We start from the raw sequence: 22,788 nt of genomic DNA, 5'->3' as shown, positions 1-22,788 counted from the left end.
GTCTCGCCAAGTTGCCCGGGCGGGTCTCGAACCCGCGGGCTCAGGCAATCCACTCACCTCCGCCTCCCAAAGGCGTGGGATTACAGGCTGAGCAACCGAGCCCAGCTCGTCTTATTTTAATAAGTTGCCATGGTCACCCCAACTTTCAGCAACCACCACCTTAATCACTCAACAACCATCATCAAGGCAATATTCTCCACCAGCAAAAAAAATTATGACTTGCTGAAAACTCAGATAATTACTAGCATATTATACCAATAAAATGTTTCAAATAAAATATGAACATTACTTTTTATACATATACTATATAATTCTCAATTAACTACAGTACAGTGAAAGTATAATTTTATATGCATTGAGAAACCAAAAAATTTGTGTAACTTGTTTTATTGCTATATCTGCTTTACTGGGATGATCTGGAACCAAACCTACAATATCTCAAGGTATACCTACATGTACTAGTTTACCCAGATTACTGTCTACTGTTAGTCCAGCGTGAACTTTCAGATTCCACAAAACATTATGTGAAATATTTTTAATATTACCAATGAGACCTCACCATTTTCTGTGGGCAGTAGCTGAAATTCTATCATAATAGATTTCAAAGCAAGTATTTGGATTCAGTCTCTGGTCAATGTTCCATTTGCAAACTCTTTTCTAACAATGAAAACCACTGTATTGGTGATTCAGCGAACTATTTCATTCAAATTGATGGTTTTGGGATAATGTCTCTGAATTCTTTATATTTTGGGATTCCAATAATTTCATCTACCGTAAAATGTATAATCTTTTTAAAGTGGAGAAGCCAAATCAGGGAAGTCTTGCCACTATAATTTATCTGTCCTGAAGGATGAACTCCAGTCATCCCTAAACTATTCTGACAGCTTTTAGGATAGTTTCAAAATATAGTCTAACTTATTTTCATTAAAGTAAATCTTAGCCGGATTCAGTGGCTCAGCCTGTAATCCCGCGCCTTTGGGAGGCTGAGGTGGGTGGATTGCCTGAGCTCGCGGGTTCGCAATCCGCCTGGGCAGCGAGACCTCATCTCTACAATAAATCAAAAAATCAGCCGGGCGTGGTAGCGCATGCCTGTAATTCTGGCTACTTGGAAGGCCAAGGTGGAAGGATCGCCAGAGCCCAGTAGGTCGAGGCTGCAGTGGACGGGAGCGGCCACTGCACTCCAGTCTGGGAGACAGAGTGAGACTCCAACTCAAAAAAAATAAATAAATAAAAAATAAGAAAGTAAATCTTTATCCCCTCCAGATTATAAGTATTTTTATATGTTGAATATCACCTTGATATTTACATTTAAACTTCTTTCTCAACAGATTATAAGAACACATCACTCAATACCTTGCATGAGAAGCAAGCAGATTTTAGATACAATTATGCCACCACTGTGTCTAACATCACTTTCATCTTATCAAGAAAATGGCTAATAATAGAATAAGCTCTTCACTGTGTTCATTGATCTTGCCTTGAGTCCGCAAATAGATTCTGACTATGTTCCAGCATGTACAATCTTGATATAGATCATATGCTATTATTATATCAACAAAGCCTGTCCCACAATATTCCTCTAAGCAGCAGGCTCAAGGGAAGTTTCTGGCAGACAAAATTTCTTATTATATGGCAGAGTGGATGAATTAACCCCATTGATGTTTAAAAATATCTAAATAATTTACAAACTATTTTAGATTAATGTCCCATAATAAGTAGAAAAAGCATGCTTGCATGTTAGTGATTTTATTTATTATCAAAAACCAAGACTTAGTATAAAAAAAGAAAACTCTTGGCTAATTATTGCCAGAAATAACAATTTAGTATCAATACTTGAAAATTAAATCATTTTTGACAGAATATATCAAAGTTTAAATCAATTAAATTCTACTTTCCAACTAATTCTATCATTTTAAAAAATATTTTGCTTGTTTCATCCTAAAATGTCCACCAGGTAGATGTCCTCAGTAGATATTTGTGAACATTAATGGACAACAAGGTGATTGGGTAGTAATGGTATATCTTAAAAAGAAAAATTAAGTCAAAATCTGCTCTTTCCTGCAATACATTTCAATTTATTTAAAACTTTCCTGAAGAACTTAGCAATAGAAAAGCTCTCCTACTCTAAAAATAAAAAAGGAAGACTGAGTTCGGTGATTCACATCTGTAATCCTAGCACTTAGTGAAGTTGAGGAAGGAAGATCCCTTGAGTTCAGGAGTTCAAGACCAGCCTGGACAACATAGTGAGACTTCATCACTACAAAAAAAAAAAAAAAAAAAAACATTAGCCAGGTGTGGTGGCTTATGCTTTCAATGTTAGCTACTTGGAAGGATAAGGTAGAAATATTGTCTGAGCCCAGAAGGTCAAGGTTATGGTGAACCATTATCTTGTCACTGCACTCCAATCAGGGTGAAAAAATAAGACCCCCAACTCATAAATAAACAAACAAATACATAAAATAAAATTAGAATGCTCCTCCCCACAGGTTCTGTGATTGCTCAGTTCTTTTTGGAAATGAGATGGCTCTCTACCATTTGACTATAATTGCTTATAATTTATTTTGCCTACTCTTGGCTGGGCATGGTAGCTCACACCTGTAATTCCAGCCTTTTAGAGGGCTGAGTAAGGAGGATTGCTTGAGTCTAGACATTTGAGCCCAGCCTGGGTAACATAGTGAGACTCCATTTCTACAAAATAAAAAAAAAAAAAATTAGCCAGGTGGGGTGGGCTGTGCCTGTAGTCCCAGCTACTTGGGAGGTTGAGGCAGTAGGATCACCTGAGTCCAGAAAGTTATGCTGCAGTGATCCATAATTGTGCCACTTGACTCCAGCTTGGGTAACAGAATGAGACCCTAACTCAAAAAAAAAAAAAGATTTTCTCAACCTATTCATGAGCTGTGACACCCAGGATCACCCAATCCTGAGCATCCTTCAATGCCTTGCCAGACTCAAGCACTTCCCGCGTCCCTTGGGTGTCTTGCAGTTTAGTATTCCTCCAATGCATGGGTTTTACTCTTTTTCCAAGACAGCTCCAGGTTTGGCCTGAAGAGAAAGGCCATAGACTTGCAAGTTTGTAATAGTGTCAGCCCTTTGTCATTTATATAATTTAATATTATGAATCACATTAAATCCATTTTGAAACTATTCATGATCTAATTGTGTTTTCTTATACCTAACAAAAATTATCTCGAGTGTCTTTCCTGAGCTTACCATGACACCACTCATGGGTCAATGCCGGTGATGTCAACCACCGTACCCTTGCTGGGGGCATCTATCAATGCCTAAGTGAGAGCAGCATCTCTGACTCTTTGTCATGGAAGTTGGTTGTTTTCTAAAACCAACCATGTTCCCTTTATGGTACCTGTTCCTTTTGCTCAGGCTAAAATTCCTAATTCAGATACAGATCATCTATCAGTCAGAGACTCATAATGACAAAATGAAATTATAGCCGAAATAAAATAGATTTTGTCTCCAGGCTAGTAGGAGGAGAGCAAAAAAAATGTATTATACCCAAATTGCAGGAATAATTAGAATTTATGTTATTTAGATGTTTTCCCATGTACTGTCATAATGTGAAAATACCCCAATTTTAGAAAGATTTTGAAATTTTAAAATTTATAGTGCATAATTAATGTTATTTTTATTATAATTTCTGCTGAATTATGTTCTTATAAATTGTCCATTGGATTCATATTTAAAAACAGCAGCTGTTCAGACTGCATTAATTCCTAATAAGCTTATTTACTAAGTAGGATTAAATTTTTTCTTATTTCTTTATAGTTTATCAGAAATGATCCACAGATTCTTGATATAACTCTTGGGAATGCATGTGCTCAGAATATAATATGAATTATATTCAGATTAATCATTTTTAAAGTAATTTAAAATAACCTGTTTTACTTGTTTTAAACTATGTGAAGATCTATTTTCAAGAACACTTGTCCATGAGCAAGATAGTAATTGGAAAAAAAAAAAGAACATTTGAAGTACACCATTTCTAAGATTGGCACTAAAATAGTAAAATAGTAAAATCCTTTTCTGCATAATTCCTTTACAGTACACCTTGGAATTTCTTTATTTGTGACTTTTTTTTTTTTTTTTTTTTTGAGTCAGGGTCTTACTTTGTTATCAAGGCTGTAGTACAGTGGTATGATCAGCTCACCAAAACCTTTACCTCTGAGCTCAGATGACTTTCCATCTCAGCCTCTCAAATAGCTGCGACTATAGGCATGTGCCTCCACACTCTGTTTATTTTTATTTTTTTGTACAGATAAAGTCTCACTATGCTGCCAATGCTGGTCTGGAACTCCTGGTCTCAAGCAATCCTTCTGCCTCAGTCTCCCAAAGTGCTGAGATTACAGGTATGAAACCAATGCACTCTGCTGTATTTCTTCTTATTTACTGCAGTTTTCTTGTTGGTTATTTATGCGCTTTGTATATAGAAGAATTTTAATATTCAGACAGTCATCTCTTTACTCACAAACATTCACTGAGCTCCAACTATGTGCCAGGTATTATGCTAAACACAAAGAATATGAGACAACTGGGAAGGAGCAAATATATTTGAAATATCTAAAAAAGTATTATAAAAGTATTGATTATATTAAAATTCTATTTATTTATTTAATATATCATATTATCACATTAATTATATATATGAAGCATTATAAAATACTTTAACAGTGCAACAAAATATGAAGAATGATCTAACAAATATTCATGAAGCCATTGGTGAGCTTGAACATAGTTTAACACTGTAATGTATTTGCTTCATTTTTTTTTAAATAAAATATTACAGGTAAAATTGAAGCTCTCTGTGGAACCCTCTTGGACCTTCCTCCCTTCTTTCTCCAGAAGAAACCACTCTCCAGAATTTGTATCTAGGTCATTCATAATTTTACACTTTTAATACATGTGGGTCCTAAAACAACACACAACATTGATTCTCATTCTTTCCTACTTTTGTAAATGATTTATGTATCTCTACTTACTTTTTTACCCATATCAATATCATACAATTGAGATTTATACATATCAAATTAATTCTAGAACATTTCTAATGTAAACATCAATGTTGTGAGCAGTCTTCTCTATATTTCCCTGTATCTGTGAGTAAGGATTTCTCTGGGATGTGGTCCTAGAAATGGAATTGCATGCTAAGGTGTAAGGTACGTCTGCTCTTTGTCCTCTCTAGAGTGGTAGTGCCAATCAAGGTACTCTTCTACCATCATTGTATGATATTTTGTTTCTTTGTATCCTTTTCAACTATTATATTTCAGACTTTATATTTCTTGCCAAAAGCAGTCACTTGCTTTTATTAGTAGAGAAATGAGCTCCTTTTCATGGGTTTATTATTACAGACTCTTGATTTTCATCTTGTGTTTATATTTTCTGTTCATATTCATGGACTCAATTTCTCTTCGGTTGTCAGTTTTGTTTTTCTTAATGGTGTTCTTTTCATAGTTTAAACACTAAAGGTCTAAAAGCAGCAGTCCCCATTGATATCAACTGGAGCATCACTGTAAAGTAATTTATAATATGACTTTAAAAATCCTTATGATTAGCCGGGCTCGGTGGCTCAACCTGTAATCCTGCGCCTTTGGGAGGCTGAGGTGAGCGGATTGCCTGAGCCCGCGAGTTCGAGACCCGCCTGGGCAGCGAGACCTCATCTCTGCAATAAATCAAAAAATCAGCCAGACGTGGTAGCTCACGCCTGTAATTCTGGCTACTCGGAAGGCTGAGGCGGAAGGATCGCCAGAGCCCAGCAGGTCGAGGTTGCGGTGGCCGGGAGCGGCCGCTGCACTCCAGTCTGGGCGACAGAGTGAGACTCCAACTCAAAAACAACAACAACAACAACAACAACAACAAAAATCCTTATGGTTGTCACGAGAATCAAATCAGCTAAAGTATTTATAAAATATTTATAAATCCTGGCACATGCTATGCACACCCAAACACTAACACTGGCCACTATCATCATCAACTTATTCTCATTTTTATTATTATAAAATAAAATTATATTACATTGTTATAACTGTATTATATATTATTATGTGTTAAATGTATAATGTATATTTATTTGTTCTAATTTGTTTATAATTTATCAGAAAAGATCCACAGATTATTGATATAACTTGGGAAAAAGCATGTGCTCAGATTACTCACCAATACATTTTCAAAAATTATTTATTTTACTGATTTTTAATCATTTAAAAATCAACTAAAATAACCTGTTATGCTTTATATATATTATATTATATATTTATCAGAGTTTTAATAATATAATTACCACATATGTGCGCATCTGTTTCCAGAATTTAATCACCGGGTTGTTTGTTTTGTTTTTGTTTATTTTGACTATTAGATAACTGGTATATATTTTCCACTCCTATTTTACACTTTCTGTATGATTTTATTTTACATGTGTGTCTTGTAAGTAGCATATTACAAGCTTTATTTTTTAAATTCATCATCTGTGATTTAATAGTTAAGTAAAATTCATGTATACTCATATGATTACTAATGCCTGTGGGCTTAATGACTTAACTACTTTTTGCCTTATTTTATAATTTGCTTGTTTGATTCTTATTTATCATCCTCATTTGTTGATTTTTCTCTACTTTCTTGTCTATTGTTGAACTGGTAAAGATTTACTCTATTTTCCCTTTCCTCTTGCAGTGTTTGGAAGCCATTCTTTCAGTTGTTACTTTTACATTTTCTTTTCCTTTCAAGGATGGACTTGAACTCCTAGAGTCAAGATACCTCCAGCCTAGGCCTTCCGAGTAGCCAGAACTACAAGCATGCACCACAGTGTCCAGCCTTCTTTTAGATTTTTGATATACACTCTTAACTATATTTTTTTTTTGTCAGTGTCTAAAGTTAATTATCCTTTTATTAGCCTCCTGAACACTACAAGGAACTCAGCATGTTTTAATTATTCATTGTGGAGCCCTTCAATCTTGACATTTTGCCTGTAGTTTTATTTATATTTTGATTAACATGAAAATTTAATTCTATGTTTTAGTCAAAAGTTAATTGAATTTACTAAGAGATGTTTTAAATTTCTGTGCCTACTATTGTTTTCAGTGTTGCACACTTTTCTCTGGCTTCATTTCTCCTTTTTCTTTCTTTTTTTTTTTTTCCTTTTTAGTGCCTCTTTAAATAGATTTCTTAAAGAAAGTTTTGGGGTTGATAGACATTCTCTTAACCTTCTTAATTCTGAGAACGTTTTTATGCTGCCCTCATGTTTGAATGACTGCTTCATTGGCTGTACCTTTCGAGATTAATAGGTGCTTTTGCTCAGCCATCTGAAGATATGTCTCTATTCTCCCCCAGGTGATATTGTATAGGAAGTTTTTTCTTAGCTTCTTTGTATGCCGTTTTAGGTAATCAGTATTTTCTCTGTTATCGCTTTTAATTTTTTTCTCTACATTAAAATTTATTATAAATTTATTATGTGTCTAGGTGTGAATGTACTCAGTCTGTACTTGCTATCTAAATATGACATCTTTCTTCAATTTGGAAAATTTTGCGGCTATTATTCCTTCAAATATTGCTTCTACATCATAATAACTCTTTTTTTTTCTTTAGTACTTAGATATGCCTGGGCGTAATCTAATCTCTACTGTTACTTATTTTCTCTTTGTTTGCTGAACAGCAATCTGGGTGAATCTATCAGTACTGTCCTCCTTTCTATATGTCTGAGTCAGAGTTTATGATTTCTACTGAAGTTTTTTCATTTTTAATCTCAGTGATAGTTTGTTTTTTTTATTTCTAAGACTTCTATTTCTTCTTCTTCACAGCCTAATTTTTGTCTTATTTCTGCCTGTTTTTAATCTTATAGCATTTTATTCCTTATAGATTATTTCTTTTAACTGTTTGACTCAATGTGCTCTGAACATTCTTATATTAAATTTGTTGTCATATTATTTTATAAGATTGATTTCCTTTGGAATTCTTGCATGTCCTACTTGATACAGCTGGTTACTTTCATTCAGATTAATTTTCTTCTTGTGTTTCAAAATATAGACTCTTTAGATCATTTTCAATGGGAGATTTGGGATTTGTATTTGTATTTCTCTCCCACTCCCACTCTATATTACTTTTGGTATAGTGGGCAGTTTCTCAATTGTCTCTAATTATCCCTGGGATGCCTAAGTTCACAATCAAAGCTGAAGATTATATTTTAAGGGTTCCTGTCTGTGATGCTATTGGGGATATTGCAGATTTAGTGTTCAGGGTGGCACTTGGCTCAACTTATGGACTCAAAGCTATATACATCTTGACCATCTAAACCCTTACTCTCAAGGAGCAGCTTTCTGGGAAGAGTGACTAGTATCCTTTTATAGTTTTATTTCACAAATAGATGCCAGAAGTCACCCCATACCTAAGCTGTAGACAATGAACCCAACTGATTACCACAAGTCCTCATGTTTTGTTAGAATTTTAATGTACGTTATCTCAAAGGAGCCCAAAACATTGATACTTCTGCCAGCTTCTGGACTATATACGAGAAGACCCCCAAAATTGAATTTATTTTTAAAATTTGTGTTTTTATTTTTGCGTATTTAAACTCTAGTCACCTTCAAAGTACTCTTCGATGCCATATGCTTTTGGAGACTCTTTTTCTATTGCTCAAAACACGTTTGAATTCAAATTTTGATGCTTTTTAGTGCTTTTGCAGTTTTTTGTTTAACCTCTTTCACACTGGCAAAATGTTTCCCTTTGAGGACTTCTTTCAACTGAGGAAACAAGCAAACAAAAAAGTCTCTCAGGGTGAGATTGGGTGAATAGGAAGGGTGGGGCATGGAGGTCATGCTGGTTTTGGTCAAAAACTGCTGAACAGTCACAGTGATGTGGTCAGGTTGTTCATGTACACCACCCATTATGAAATGGACAAACGAGTTGAAAGAATCTAAAAAAAAAAAAAAATCACTAAAGCTAAACACAACTTTCACAATGCTATCTGGTACACTGATGCTAATGGGCTCCTAGAATACTTACCTAGTGGGGGAAGCCTGTACTACAAGGCACTCATCCTTCAAAAGATAATTCTAGGTTTTTTTGAGTCCTCTCCCATATAGTTGCTCAATTATTCCAGTGTATTAGAAGACATAGCATTGGTTAGATGAAAAATAAGAAACGAGTCTATGTGGTATTATGTATTTAAAATATAATGGCTCATATCATATATAGTTTTTATGACAAAAAATGAAATATAACAAGGGTTGGCAAGGTTGTGGAGCAAAGAGAATCCTTGCATATGCTTGGGAGGAGTATTAGTATAGCCATTACAGAAAATAGTATGGAGGTTCCTCAAGAAAATAGAATTACCATTTGATTCAGCAATCCCACCACTAGGTATATGTCCAAAGACCTTGAAATCAGTATGTTGAAGAGGATAGCTGCAGTCCTATTAATTGTAGCATTATTCACAATAACCAAGATATGGAATCAACCTAAGTGTTCATTGACAGATGATTGGATAAGGAAAATGTGGTTGGTACACATAATGGAATACTATTCAATCACAAATAAGAAGAAAATTCTGCCATTTTAAACAACAAAGATGAACCTGGTAAAAAATGCTAGTCACAGAAAGACAAATACTGCATGATCACATTTAAATATGGAACTAAAAAAGTTGAACTCATAGAGATTAGAATGGTAGTTACCAGAGGCTGGTGCAATTTGAGGAGTGGGATGGTTGGGGAAACATTGTTAAGGAATACAAAATTTCAGTTTTTTAAGAGGAATAAGTTCAAGAGATGCTTTGTACAACATAGTGAAATGAATTATATAATAGCTACTTTAACCATGTGACAACATTCAATTTCGGTCCAGGCTACATATTTATGTTTATTTTTCTCTTATTTCTAAAATCATACACACATTTCTTTCTTTTACACTATTCCTATTCATAATTACCAATTTAAATGTATTCAATTTCCTTTACAGGTTTACACCTATCACATTTTTGAGGCAACAAATCTGCTACTTGTTAATAATTAACTTTTAATTACTTTTTAACATTTTTTTCATAAATCTTCTATGCTTCATCTCTATTAACCATGCCCAATTTTTCCCACTGTTATGTCATATCATACTTGGAAGCAATTATCTTGATTGATTTAAGTATATAAATTGTTGCTGGATTCAAAGGTTATTAGAATAATACTTGATGTGTTTCACCCTTTGTTCAGAACATTAAGCATACATTACCTTACTGAATTCTCAAAACAACACTATGACAGAAGCAAAGCCTGAGCAAGGCTCTTCCCTCAGTTTATAAATCAAGTGCAGTGCCCTCAATTCCTTATCTGTCTACCATCCACAGTAATGATCGAAAAAATAACATCCAGATAATTTGGTTAAAAAATGTTTTCTTTTTGGGTTGGATGCAGTGGCTCATGCCTGCAATCCCAGCACTTTGGGAGGTGAGGCAGGAGAATTACTAGAACCCCGGGGTTCAAAATCAGCCTGGGAGACATAATGAGACCTTGTCTCTACAAAAACCAGTTAGATGGGTGTAGTGGCACATCCCTGCAGTCCCAGCTACTTAGGAGACTGAGATGAGAGAATAGTTTGAGCCCAGGAGATCAAGGCTGCAGAGAATAGTTTGAGCCCAGGAGATCAAGGCTGCAGAGAGCCATGATGATGCTACTGCACTCCAGTCTGTGCTTATATATACATACATATATACATATATATTTTTTTTAGTGACACTTAAACAAATATGGGAGACTAAATCAACTAGTGCTGCCTATGTTAGATAATTGTATAAGAACAGCAAGCAGCAGGCTTTAAAAATTTACCATGTAATAAAAATATTTTCAGTGCATATTTTATCATTTTAATTAGTCTATACTGTTTTATGAAATATACATTTCATTAATTAGTTTTCTATATATTTTGAGGTGACATAAAATAAGTCAAATGGCTTAGCTCTACATGAATAATTTCAACCATATTTTCACAACTGCCTTTTCCTTTGTGGACTTATACACTCATACTTGATCCTGAAGGTCATATATTTATTCCTCATTCTTTATGAATTTTTTATTTGCATTACTACAAAAGTTAAATGAAAAAAGCTTCAGGTAATAAATTGTATTAAATACGGTATGCCTGAAGACATAATATTTAGCACAGCCTCTGTTACTACTATCAAAATACATATTGGAATAATAATGCTACTTTAAGATGCAAATACCGAAAATTTTTAATAGGTTTACTACAAAATGCAAGATAATTATACTGACCTCATAAGGTTTCTGTGGGGGGCAGCTTATAAACTATTGAAACTTAATTCAAATTTAAAGTTCTTCAAGTCTATATTAGGTCAGGAATATTGTCAAAAACTATCAAAAATGAATACGGTTCCATGACAAAATTAAATCTAGCAGTGAGAAAAAGAGATAGTCTAAATACACATTATTTGGCTCTTCAAATAATAACCCTGTTCACTTGATAATAAATGCTTAGGCCACATTCTCTCTAAAAGGTTCTAGCATAAATAGATTTAATGTCAGAGTCTGAGTCAACAAAAAACAACTGCAGCAATTATCATTATATCTCCCTTATCATGACTGTTGAAACAATTTGAAGAATTCAGTATTAAAAATATCAGAAAATTCTAATTGAAAATGTTCACTGGCCTTCAAAAAAATGTAATTAAGATGTCTCATTCAAATCTCAAGAGCCTTGTCAAACATCCTATTCTGTCTATTAAACTGTAGGAGAAAGAAAGAAAGATTGTTAATCAAACTGGTGTCATGAATATGTATGTCTAAACGACAAAGTACATGCAAGGAAATTCCAAATGGATGCAGGGTAAGATTTAGATGACAAATGCAGAGGAAATCCTTAAGCAATATAGAAAATTTTAGACTATTAAAAATTCAATAAATGACCTTTAAAAAGAAACTACCCACATGGCATTTAGCAGACATAAATCAAACATTACATTTTAGTGATATTAGTACTCATAAGGCAAAATTATAGGCATTAGAAAATTGATCAAACAGGTAGAAAACTCATACAATCTGTTAAAAATCATATTGCCTTAAATTTCCAACATTTTCATTTTCTTTAACGTTTTTATTTCAGATAACCATTATTCTGAAGTTAAAATATTTTTGTGTCAATTTTTAAAGTATTTAGATCTCATGGTATCTATCCCTCCTTCCTTGTTGCCATCTTTCACAGCCTGGAACAGCCACTCCATCCCTTTGTCAGTCATACCCAGGTGTACTATACAAGAAACAGAAGCAGCTGGTCCTGAGCCAGCCCTCGCATTTTGCCTGGTTTGCTCTTTTACTGAAATCAACCACCTATGACACATTGTTACACTTTATCTATTTTTATTTTTTATTTCTTGGTTTGTTGTTGTTGTTTTGTTTTCTATGCTACCCATTTGAATAAGGTTTTGGTTTGAATGAAGTTTTAATTTCAATAAGCTTTTGGTTTGAGAAGGCTATTTTATTTGGAAAATAAAACCTAGATATTCGTGATCTGTTTTATTTCAAAAACCTAGACTAACATCACAGCTACTCTTAACACTTTCATTGTGATTCCCCATATTAAATTCAAAGTGAGTATTCTCCATTCCGACCACTTCCAAAAAAAAGATTTTGCATGTATTACTCAAAATGGTAGTCATCAGCTATATGTCAAAGTAAAAGTACTTTTGGTCCTTCTTGGAGTTAAAGAGCACGTCAAACAGATATACACACACATAGTGGTCAGTTCATGCATGTGTGAGTGCTGGGAAGGGATGGGGGTTATTAAACTCTGCAGATGAGAATGCTCAGGGCAAAGGTCATCACCACCATCAAACAACCCAGGACTTCTGCATGAATGAATCATGGCATGCAGTTGATAGGTGATAATTAAGTAATCTTTGATGCTTAGTTTTCAAATTGGGGCATGTGTACTGAGACAAAATTATCTTTCTGCTGAGGTCAAAATGCATCTCTCAGCCAGGTGTGGTGGCTCATGCCTGTCATCCCAGCACTTTGGAAGGCAGAGGTGAGAGGACTGCTTGAATCTAGGCATTCAAGACAAGCCTAGGCAATATGGCAAGACCTTGTCTCTACAAAAAATCAAAAACGTAGCTGGGCGTGATGGCACCTATAGTGCCAGCCACTCAGGAGGCTGAGGCAGGAGGATCACTTGAGCCCAGGTGAGCCATGATCATACCACTGCACTCCAGCCTGGTCAACAAAGACCCTGACTCAAAACACAAACAAAAACAAAATGCATTTCCTCGCTCTGAAAATGAGTAACAGTGGAAGTTAGGAGTGCTGCGGCAAGTGCTCTAGCAACACAAACCATGTGGCAACAGCTGCCATGAGAGCAGAAGCATAATAGCAATAGATAGCAGAAGGAGCAGGGAAACCCAGAGGAGCCTCAAAAAGGAGGCTCAGGGTCTGGAGTAAAAAGGTGCAGCAGAGACCATAGTCTTCAAGGGGAAGCATGTTGTTTGCCATTAGGCAAACTGCTATCTCTCTGCTAGTAAGTAACAGAAGTTTTAGCCATCAGAATCCATTGCCGAGACAGTGAAAAGAAGTGAGGGAATTGGAAAAATACCACGACAGGAGAAGGTGGCCATTCTTGTGCATGAGTGACCACCAGATTCTTATTCAAAATAAAGTCCCAGATTCCATCTCTAGAGAGTCAGCTTCATTAGGTCTTAGGAAAGTGGGTGTAAAGCATACAGGGACTTGTAGGCCAAAGTAAACTGGATTTTACTCTGAAAGCAAAAGGAAAGGTATTTTAAGAACCTGACGCAAGGAAGCAACATGATCTAATTTATATTTTTAAAGTGTCACACCAGACCTGATGGCTTTCCAGCAGAATTCTATAAAACATACAAGGAAGAGCTGATACCAATCCTATTGAAGATACTCCAGGCAATCAAGAAAGATGGAACTCTCTCCAAATCATTTTATGAAGCTAACATCACATTGATACCCAATCCAGGTAAAGAGCCAACAAAGAAAGAGAACTGCAGGCCAATATCCTTGATGATCATAGATGTTAAAATTCTCAAAAAGATTCTAGCAAACCGGATCCAACAACACATCTCAGAAATCATCTACCTGTAATCCAAGTACTTTGGGAGCCCAAGTTAAGTCAGTTTCCTGAGTCTATGGGTTTGAGACCAGCCCGGGCAACTTGGTGAAACCTCGTCTCTACAATAAATAAATATTAGGCAGGTGCACCTGTAGTTCCAGCTACTTAGAAGACTGAGGTAGAAGGATTGCCAGAGCCCAGTAGGTTGACACTGGGATGGCTGTGAGCGAGCCACTGCATTCCAGCCTGTGAGATGGAGTGAGATTCCAACTAAAAAAAAAAAAAACAAATTCACCATGACAAAGCAGGCTTCACCTTCAGGATGTAGGACTGGTTCAACATCTGTAAGACCATAAATGTAATTAAATATGTCAACAGATGTAAAAACAAAAACCACATGATTATATCATTCGATGCAGAAAAAGTTTTCAATAAAATCCAGCACCACTTCTTTAAAAAAAGCCCAGAGCATCCAGGCATAGATGGAACATACCTCAAAATAGTTAGAGCCATCTATGAGAAACCCATAGCCAACATACTGCTAAACAGACAGAAATTGGAAACATTTCCCCTGAAAACCAGAACAAGACAAGGATACCCACTCTCACCCCTTATCTTCAACATAGTGTTGGAAGTCCTAGCTAGAGCAATCAGATAAAAGAAGGAAACCAGGGGTACCCAAATAGGAAAATAGGAAGTCAAATTATCCCTATCTGTAGACAACATGATTCTCAAAAACTCAAGGGAATCCATCAAAAACCTTCCTGCACTGATAAAGGACTTAGGCAAAGTCTCAGTGTATAAAATAAAAGTGCAAAAGACAGTCCTATACACCAACAATAAACAAATGGAAACCCAAATAATAAGCACAATCCCATTCATAATAGCCACAAAATAGCATCTTCTTAACCAGAGAAATAAAGGACCTTTACAATGAAAACTACAAAATACTGTTCAAAGAAATCAAAGATGACACAGACAAATGGAAAAATATCCCATGTTCATGAACTGGAAGAATCAACATTGTTAAGATGCCCATTCTACCCAAGACAATCTGCAGATTTAATGCAATACCCATTAAGTTACCAGCAGCATTCTTCTCAGACCTAGAAACAACAATACAGGAATTTATATGGAAACATAAACGATCATGAATAACCAAATAATTCTCAGGGAAAAAAAGAAAGAAAAAAAAAAAAAAAACAGGAGGTATCACACTCTCAAACTTTAAACTGTATTATAAATTTGCAATAATCAAAACAGTCCGGTATTGGTAAAAGAACAGGCATATAGAGTAATGGAGCAGGATATAGGTTCTAGAAGCAAAACCTCAATGTCTCAACCAACTCATCTTTGACAAAGCCTCCACCATCAACCACTGGAGAGAGGAGAACATATTCAGAAAATGATGCTGGGAAAACTGACCACATGCAGAAGATTAAAACAAGAACCCTACCTATCACCATACACAAGAATCAACCTAAATGGATAAAAAACCTCAACATAAAACCTCAAACTATAAGAACCTTAGAAAATGCAGGAGACATTCTATGGAAATTGGAACTGGCAAACAAATCCTGATCAAACCCCAAGTGTCCATACCATAAGAGATAATATAGACAAGTGGGACCTCATCAAACTGACAAACTTCTGCAAAGCCAAGGAAACCATCAAGAGAGTGAAGAGACAGCCCACAGACTGGGAAAATATATTTGCCAACTGTATATCTGACAAAGATCTAACATCTAGGATCTACAAAGAACTCAAATGTGATGATAAGAAAAAAAAACAAACAGGTCCATTACAAAGCGGGCAAAAGACATGAACAGACACTTCTCAAAAGAAGACATATGAGCATCCAACAGATACATGAAAAAATACTCAACCTCACTAGTCATCAAAGAAATGCAAATTAAAACCACATTGAGATACCACCTAACTCCAGTCAGGATGGCCATAACCAATAACTCAAAAACAACAGATGCTGAAAAGGATGTGGGATAAAGGGAACACTTCTACACTGTTGGTGCGAGTGTAAATTAGTACAACCCCTATGGAAAACCATTTGGCAATTCCTAAAAGACCTAAAAATTGGCCTTCCATACAGCCCCACAATCCCCACCCCCCGCCCACTGGAGGAACTCAAATCACTCTGTGAAATACACCTGGAGGAACTCAGATCACTCTGTGAAAAAGATACCAGTGCACATGTTTGTTGCAACATTATTCACAATAGCAAAAACATGGAACCAACTGTGCTGCCCATCAAAAGAGGACTGGATAAAAAAAAATGTGGCATATAAACACGATGGTATATTATGTAGCCACAAGTAAGGACAAAATTATGAACTTCACAACAACTTGGATGGACTTAGAGTCTATAATACTGAGTGATCTATCGCATGTTCTCACTCATAAGCGGTCCTTAAATAATTATTATTATACTATAAGAAAGAGATTGTCAGTAGTGGGAAACTGCCAGGGGTAGGTGGGGGCACACCTCACAACAAGAGTATCTGCATAATGAACATTTGAATTATACCCCACATCTTTTAAATAAAAATTTTTTTTTAATTTACCTACCTTTCAATCTAGTGACTAACCTTAATGATCATTTTTTTCTACTGGAGTTATGAGTGAAGCAGTCAAGCTCCCATGTTACAACTTTACTGGTCATTTTGATCATTTTGCCCCTGAAAATAATGGAGACATCTTTCAAATTCTGAGAACTAAGTTCATCTTCAGCTACTTATAGAGTAGAATTTCACTGACTCTCATAGTACTATAGAAAACATTCATCACAGAGAAAATATTATTTATTCACCCAAAATTTATTGATCACTAAATAATACAAATACACACTACATAACACTGTTTCAGTCAATGATGGTGGTCTTTTGGATTATAATGGAACTGAAAATTTCCATCTCCTGGTGGCATTGTAGCTATCCTTGTGCAATGCTTTACGTTGTCTATGTTTAGATATACAAATATTTACCATTGTGCTACAACTGCCTACAGTATTCAGTATAGTAACATGCTTACAGGTTTTATCCGAGGATCAATAAGCTATACCATATAGCCTAGGTCAGTAATAGTAGACTTTCCCATTTGTGTAAGTACACTCTATGATGTTTGCACAGTGACAAAATTGCCTAATGACACATATCTCAGAAAGTTTCCCTGTTGCTAAGCAACACATGACTGTATTTGGGAAAAACATGTTATCTTTAGAAGTGCACACTTATAAATAATGCATGTCATTTTAGAATACAGAAAATTTGTGGAAGACTTCTATGATCTCTTTCTTTACTGCAAGATTTCTCAGTGTTTTCTGTAATATGTTAATGGTCACATATAAATAAGATTCATTATTGAATACGTTTTGGAAAATAATGTAAGGTAACCATCCATACATTTGCTCTTTTCCCCTATATCTGGCTTCTTTCTGCTGCTCCCCTAGGAAGCAGCCTCTGATCTCTGCAGGATATGCATATTCCAAGTAACCTCAAGGGATGCTGATAATTGAACAGAGTTGAAAACAATGTGGGTGGCACCCTTACTCACTGTGATTGTCACCACTTTGTAGCTAAGTTGAATAATTAAGTTGCTTGACTATAAAATTGCTTGCTGTACTGTCCCAAGTCATGAATTCTTTCTTCACCACCAGCCACCATCGGTGCCTCCCATAAGTTCTAATAAACCAATGTCTCTCCCTGCTGGACCTCCAGGAAATTTCTTTGGAATTGTTAAAGAATCTTACATGTAAGACCTCTCAGATTTGAGGCTACTGTGTTATACATACTATACTAAGGCAATTTTTATTGTTTTGGTGTTTAATATGCCTGGAAATCTTGATAGGTATGCAACATTTTCCAAATTTACTTAGAAATCATTGCTTTTGAGGTGCACATCATTCTTTGATTTAGAAAGGACAGGCACTTTTGAGAGGTGACAAAGATGAAGGGGAGATGGGCAACATCACTTTCTGCTTAGTAAGGACCAGTCTCTGTCAGTCTCTTTGAGTTCTATCTATTTAAGGGTAGTCCTGCTTTCATGAGCTAAAAACAGTACATCATACTTCTCTTTGGTCCTCGCTTTTATTTTCTTTAGGTTATCATTCCCACATGAACGGTGGAATGCGATACTCAGGACTGTTGTCCTGCCCAGGAAGTACCCTGGACAGAGGCCTAGCATGAGAAGCTCCTGGTATTAGAGCTCTTTGTTTCAGTGTTCATACTCATTTGCTTATTGTTGTTTTTTTTTTGTCCACCAAATTGGCTTTTTCCATCAGAGAACAATCAGTGAATTTGAGTTCAAAATGGTAATTTACTTACCTGAACTTAAACCTACCTTTAAGCGAGACCAAGGAGTATTTCATTTGATCCTGTCTAGCTAATGTAGGCCTTGCAAAGGTGTTTTGTTTCTCAGTCTAATAGTAATGTTCATTTACTAGACTTCCAAAGGCATGCATACATTTTCTTCTCATGTCTCCTAGGGCAATAGAAAACAAATTAAAATTTCAATATCTTGTATTTTGCAAAGAGAGTTTTTTTTTTTTTTTTTTTTTTTTTTTGAGTTGGAGTCTCACTCAGTTGCCCAGACTGGAGTGCAGTGGCCGCTCCTGGCCACCGCAGCCTCGACCCGCTGGGCTCCGGCGATCCTTCCGCCTCAGCCTTCCGAGTAGCTGGAATTACAGGCATGCGCTACCACACCCGGCTGATTTTTTGATTTATTGTAGAGATGAAGTCTCGCTGCCACGGGCTCAGGCAGTCCATGCACCTCAGCCTCCCAAAGGCGCGGGATTACAGGCTGAGTCACCAAGCCCAGCAAAGAGAGTAGATATTAAGTGTTCTCATCGCAAAAAAGTATATGAGGTGATGCGCATATTAATTAGTTTGACTAATTCATTTCTTGATCTGTGGCTCAGAACAAGAAAGGGAGGTCGAGTTTAATCGATAAGAAACACTGTCTAGAAGGTCCACCCCTTTAGCAGAGCTGTTGACAAAGGATGCATGAAAAGGGATGAGCTGTTTCCTCCAGCTCTTTTTTTACAATATCTCTGACTCCCTACTGGTAAATCGTGTTTTCTAAATTCTTTCCCTGCCAACTAGATTCCTGACATTATTGCTATTCCTGTCTATGGCCACTATGGCCCCTTCAGATTCGTCTCTATATTGCAACAGTTGAGCTTTACCCTCCAGCACTCGCTGGTCTGTTCTCTACATTTCTTAATTCAGGTTCTTAGGAGGGATTCCCACTGGCTCAGTTCAAACATTTGCACAGAGCCCTAAATTGCTAATTCGTTTCTTGATATCTTGCTCAGAACAAGAGAGGGAGGTAGAGTTTAGTAGATAAGAAACATTATCTAGAAGGTCCACCGCTTTAGCAGAGCTGTTGGCAAAGCAGTCAATCTGAGGATGGGTTGTGGAGTGGAAGGTGCTATTGCCAAAGCCAGTCTGCCTAGCTAGCTGTTGCTAGCTGTGTGTTCTTGGGCAAGTTTCTGAATCTCTCACTACCTTGATTTCTTCATTTATATACTGGAGATACTAATAAAATAAAGCTAATAGAATTGTTGCAAGCATTAAATGACTGCATATGTATACAACACCAGGTGTTGTTTATTATTATCTAACTCCATCAAGGTCAAGATCAAGTGAAACCTCCAATTCAAATTTATCTTTAGATACTCCTAGCCACCATTCCCTGAGAAAGTAAAGCATAACTATTATTTCTTTTCCTCTGGGATTGTCCTCCCTATGGTACTGCAAGATTCCAGGCTTTTTTCATCCATGTTCTTATTTGCTCCATCCACCTGGGGATAACACATATCAAATACGTGCTTAGTCTAATGCTATTTAAGGGGTATTCTCAGATTTGAATTATGCATTTTTAGCAACCATGGTATTTTTTTCATTGGTCTCATATGTTTAAAGTTAAAGAGTATGGTTAGATTGTGCAGTTCTTTTTTTTTCTTATAAGCTGCTGGTCTGAAAGTGGAAATTCAGTATTTTATCCAGTCATTGCACTCTCTCTATAAAGACTGTAAATCCACTTCTTATTTATTAGAAAAAGATAGAGTTAATGTCCACAACTAATAAAGGCAAATTCTGATAGTCCAGCTCATCAGGTTCCTATTTTGAATAATTGTTATTTTATTAAAGACTTGCGGCTGTTTAAACTAGACAAATAATTGGAACAAAATGATTAATTTACTGGTTAAAAGGATTGATTACTTGAGCTTGAACAGAGTCAAAGAGATTAACCCAGCTGACAATTTATAAATGCTCATTAAACTTTATATGTAATATTATTGAAGTCTCTTTTTTTCTTAGGAAACATTTGCTTCTAGCAAATGCTTAGTTTCCAATGTCATTAATCTTTACAAAGATGAATATAGATGGTTAGAAGATATTATAAATTGTTTTAAATGTAAGCTGTATTAAATGATAGACACATACTCTAATGCAGAGCTAACCCTTTTTATGCCTCATAGTTTCAACATGTGGATTCTAACCACTTCCTTTTTTTTGGAGCACACTAAATATTTTGGTACACCATTTTTTTTTTTTTTTTTTTGAGTTGGAGTCTCACTCTGTCACCCAGACTGGAGTTCCGTGGCTGCTCCCGGCCACCGCAGCCTCGACCTGCTGGGCTCCGGCGATCCTTCAGTCTTAGCCTTCCAAGTAGCCGGAATAACAGGCATGCACTACCACGCCCGGCTGATTTTTTTGATTTATTGTAGAGATGAAGTCTCGCTGCCCAGGCAGGTCTCGAACCCGCAGGCTCAGGTAATCCACTCACCTCAACCTCCCAAAGGCACGAGATTACAGGTTGAGCCACCGAGCCCAGCTACACCATATATTTTGAAAGGAAAAATACTGCCCTTTCCTTTGGATAACTATATAAAAATTCTGATAATTAAGTTGAAGACTTATCATAGAGAAAGAGCTACATACCTCATTGCTGAATATCACTACGGTCACCTTTGAAGTATTCCCCTTGGGAAGTTATGCACTATTGCCAGTGCCTAGTCCATCTGCCAAAACAATTTGAAACTCTTTTTCTGGGATGGCCATCATAACTGATGTCCTGAATGTCATCAAATGTCTTCCTTTTAATATTTCCTTTAGTTTTGAGCAAAGAAAAAGATCGTTGGGGGCCAGAAGAGTAGGGAGGGTGTTCCAATACAGTTATTTGTACAGTGTTGCAAATGTAAGCGCACAGCGACAAGTTCGTGAACTTAATTGTCAGACCTCAACAAATAATGATAACAGCTCTGATGACCATTCCAGGAAGAGTTCCAAAATTGCTTTGATAGGTAGACTAGGTGCTGGCATTAGTGCATAGCTTCCCAAGGGAAGTTCTTGGAAGGTGACTTTAGTGATATTCATCAATGAGGTATATAGCACTTTTTTTTAGGATGATTCACAAACCTAATTGTCGGACCTCGTATGGTGAAGATGTTTCATTGTCTGGAGATTCAGTATGCTTTTATCTCTAACAGATATAGAATTCTGACCCCAGGTCAAATCCTCCTTGGTTAATTAAAAATGAATTCTTACATGACAGAAATGAAAATGAATAGGAATCTTGAAAGGCAGAATAGTAGCAGCCAAGATAAGAGAAAACTCTCATCCAGCATAGAATATCAGTTCTTTTAAAAGTGAAAATGCTGTATCAATTGCTCCAATCAGTATTTCTTGATGTAAAAAAAAAAAAAAATCTGCCTCTAATTAACCTAAACAGAGAAATGAGGATGTCATAGGAAACTGAGGCAGGGTGCAGTGGCTCACACTTGTAATCTCAGCACTTTGGTAGGTCAAGGGGGGAGGATCACTTGAGCCCAGGAGTTTGAGGTCAGTCAGGGCAACATAGTGAGACCACATCTCAATTTTTTTTTTTTTTTTTTTTTTTGAGTTGGAGTTTCACTCCGTCGCCCAGACTGGAGTGCCGTGGCCGCTCCCGGCCACCGCAGCCTCGACCTGCTGGGCTCCGGCGATCCTTCCGCCTCAGCCTTCCGAGTAGCCGGAATTACAGGCGCGCGCTACCACGCCCGGCTGATTTTTGCTTTATTGTCGAGATGAAGTCTCGCTGCCCAGGCGGGTCTCGAACCCTTGGGCTCAGGCAGTCCACTCACCTCAGCCTCCCAAAGGCGCGGGATTACAGGCTGAGCCACTGAGCCTGGCTAATATTTTTTTAAAAAGGAAAATAAAGAAAAAAAATGCTGAGAAGCAGCAGCAAGACTGGAAAACAAAACTGTGACTGGAGCCAAACACATATTGCACAGCACCCAGTCTCCATCCAGAGGGAGGAGGCTCATGACCGTCGCCTCTTGACATGGAGAACATTTGAACTTTGCCAACAGCTGGAGACTGTACCCCTCTACCAGATGCTCCACTGGGCTTCTGCCACAGAATCAAGTCCCCTTGTCCCTACTCCAAATGACCCTCAATTGAAACACACTCACCATCTATTTCTCCATTGCAAGGTTGTATTTCACCTTGAAATTAGCTACAGTTTTCATACAACAAATGAGTTACAAATTATTCCTATAGACAACTGTGAATGTTTAGTTACAGGTTCTATACATCTGTATGTTTGCTCTTTTTAGTTTTTTTTTGGTTCTTTTTTTTTCTTTTTTAAGAATTCCTCAGCCGGGCTCGGTGGCTCAGGCTGTAATCCCGCGCCTTTGGGAGGCTGAGGTGAGTG

The sequence above is a fragment of the Carlito syrichta genome, unplaced genomic scaffold (genome assembly GCF_000164805.1).
Source record: "Carlito syrichta isolate Samal-C Ts95f unplaced genomic scaffold, Tarsius_syrichta-2.0.1 Scaffold316189, whole genome shotgun sequence".
NCBI classification, from domain to species: Eukaryota; Metazoa; Chordata; class Mammalia; order Primates; family Tarsiidae; genus Carlito; species Carlito syrichta.
The sequence above is the reverse complement of the archived record's forward strand: the minus strand, read 5'-3'. Positions refer to the sequence as shown.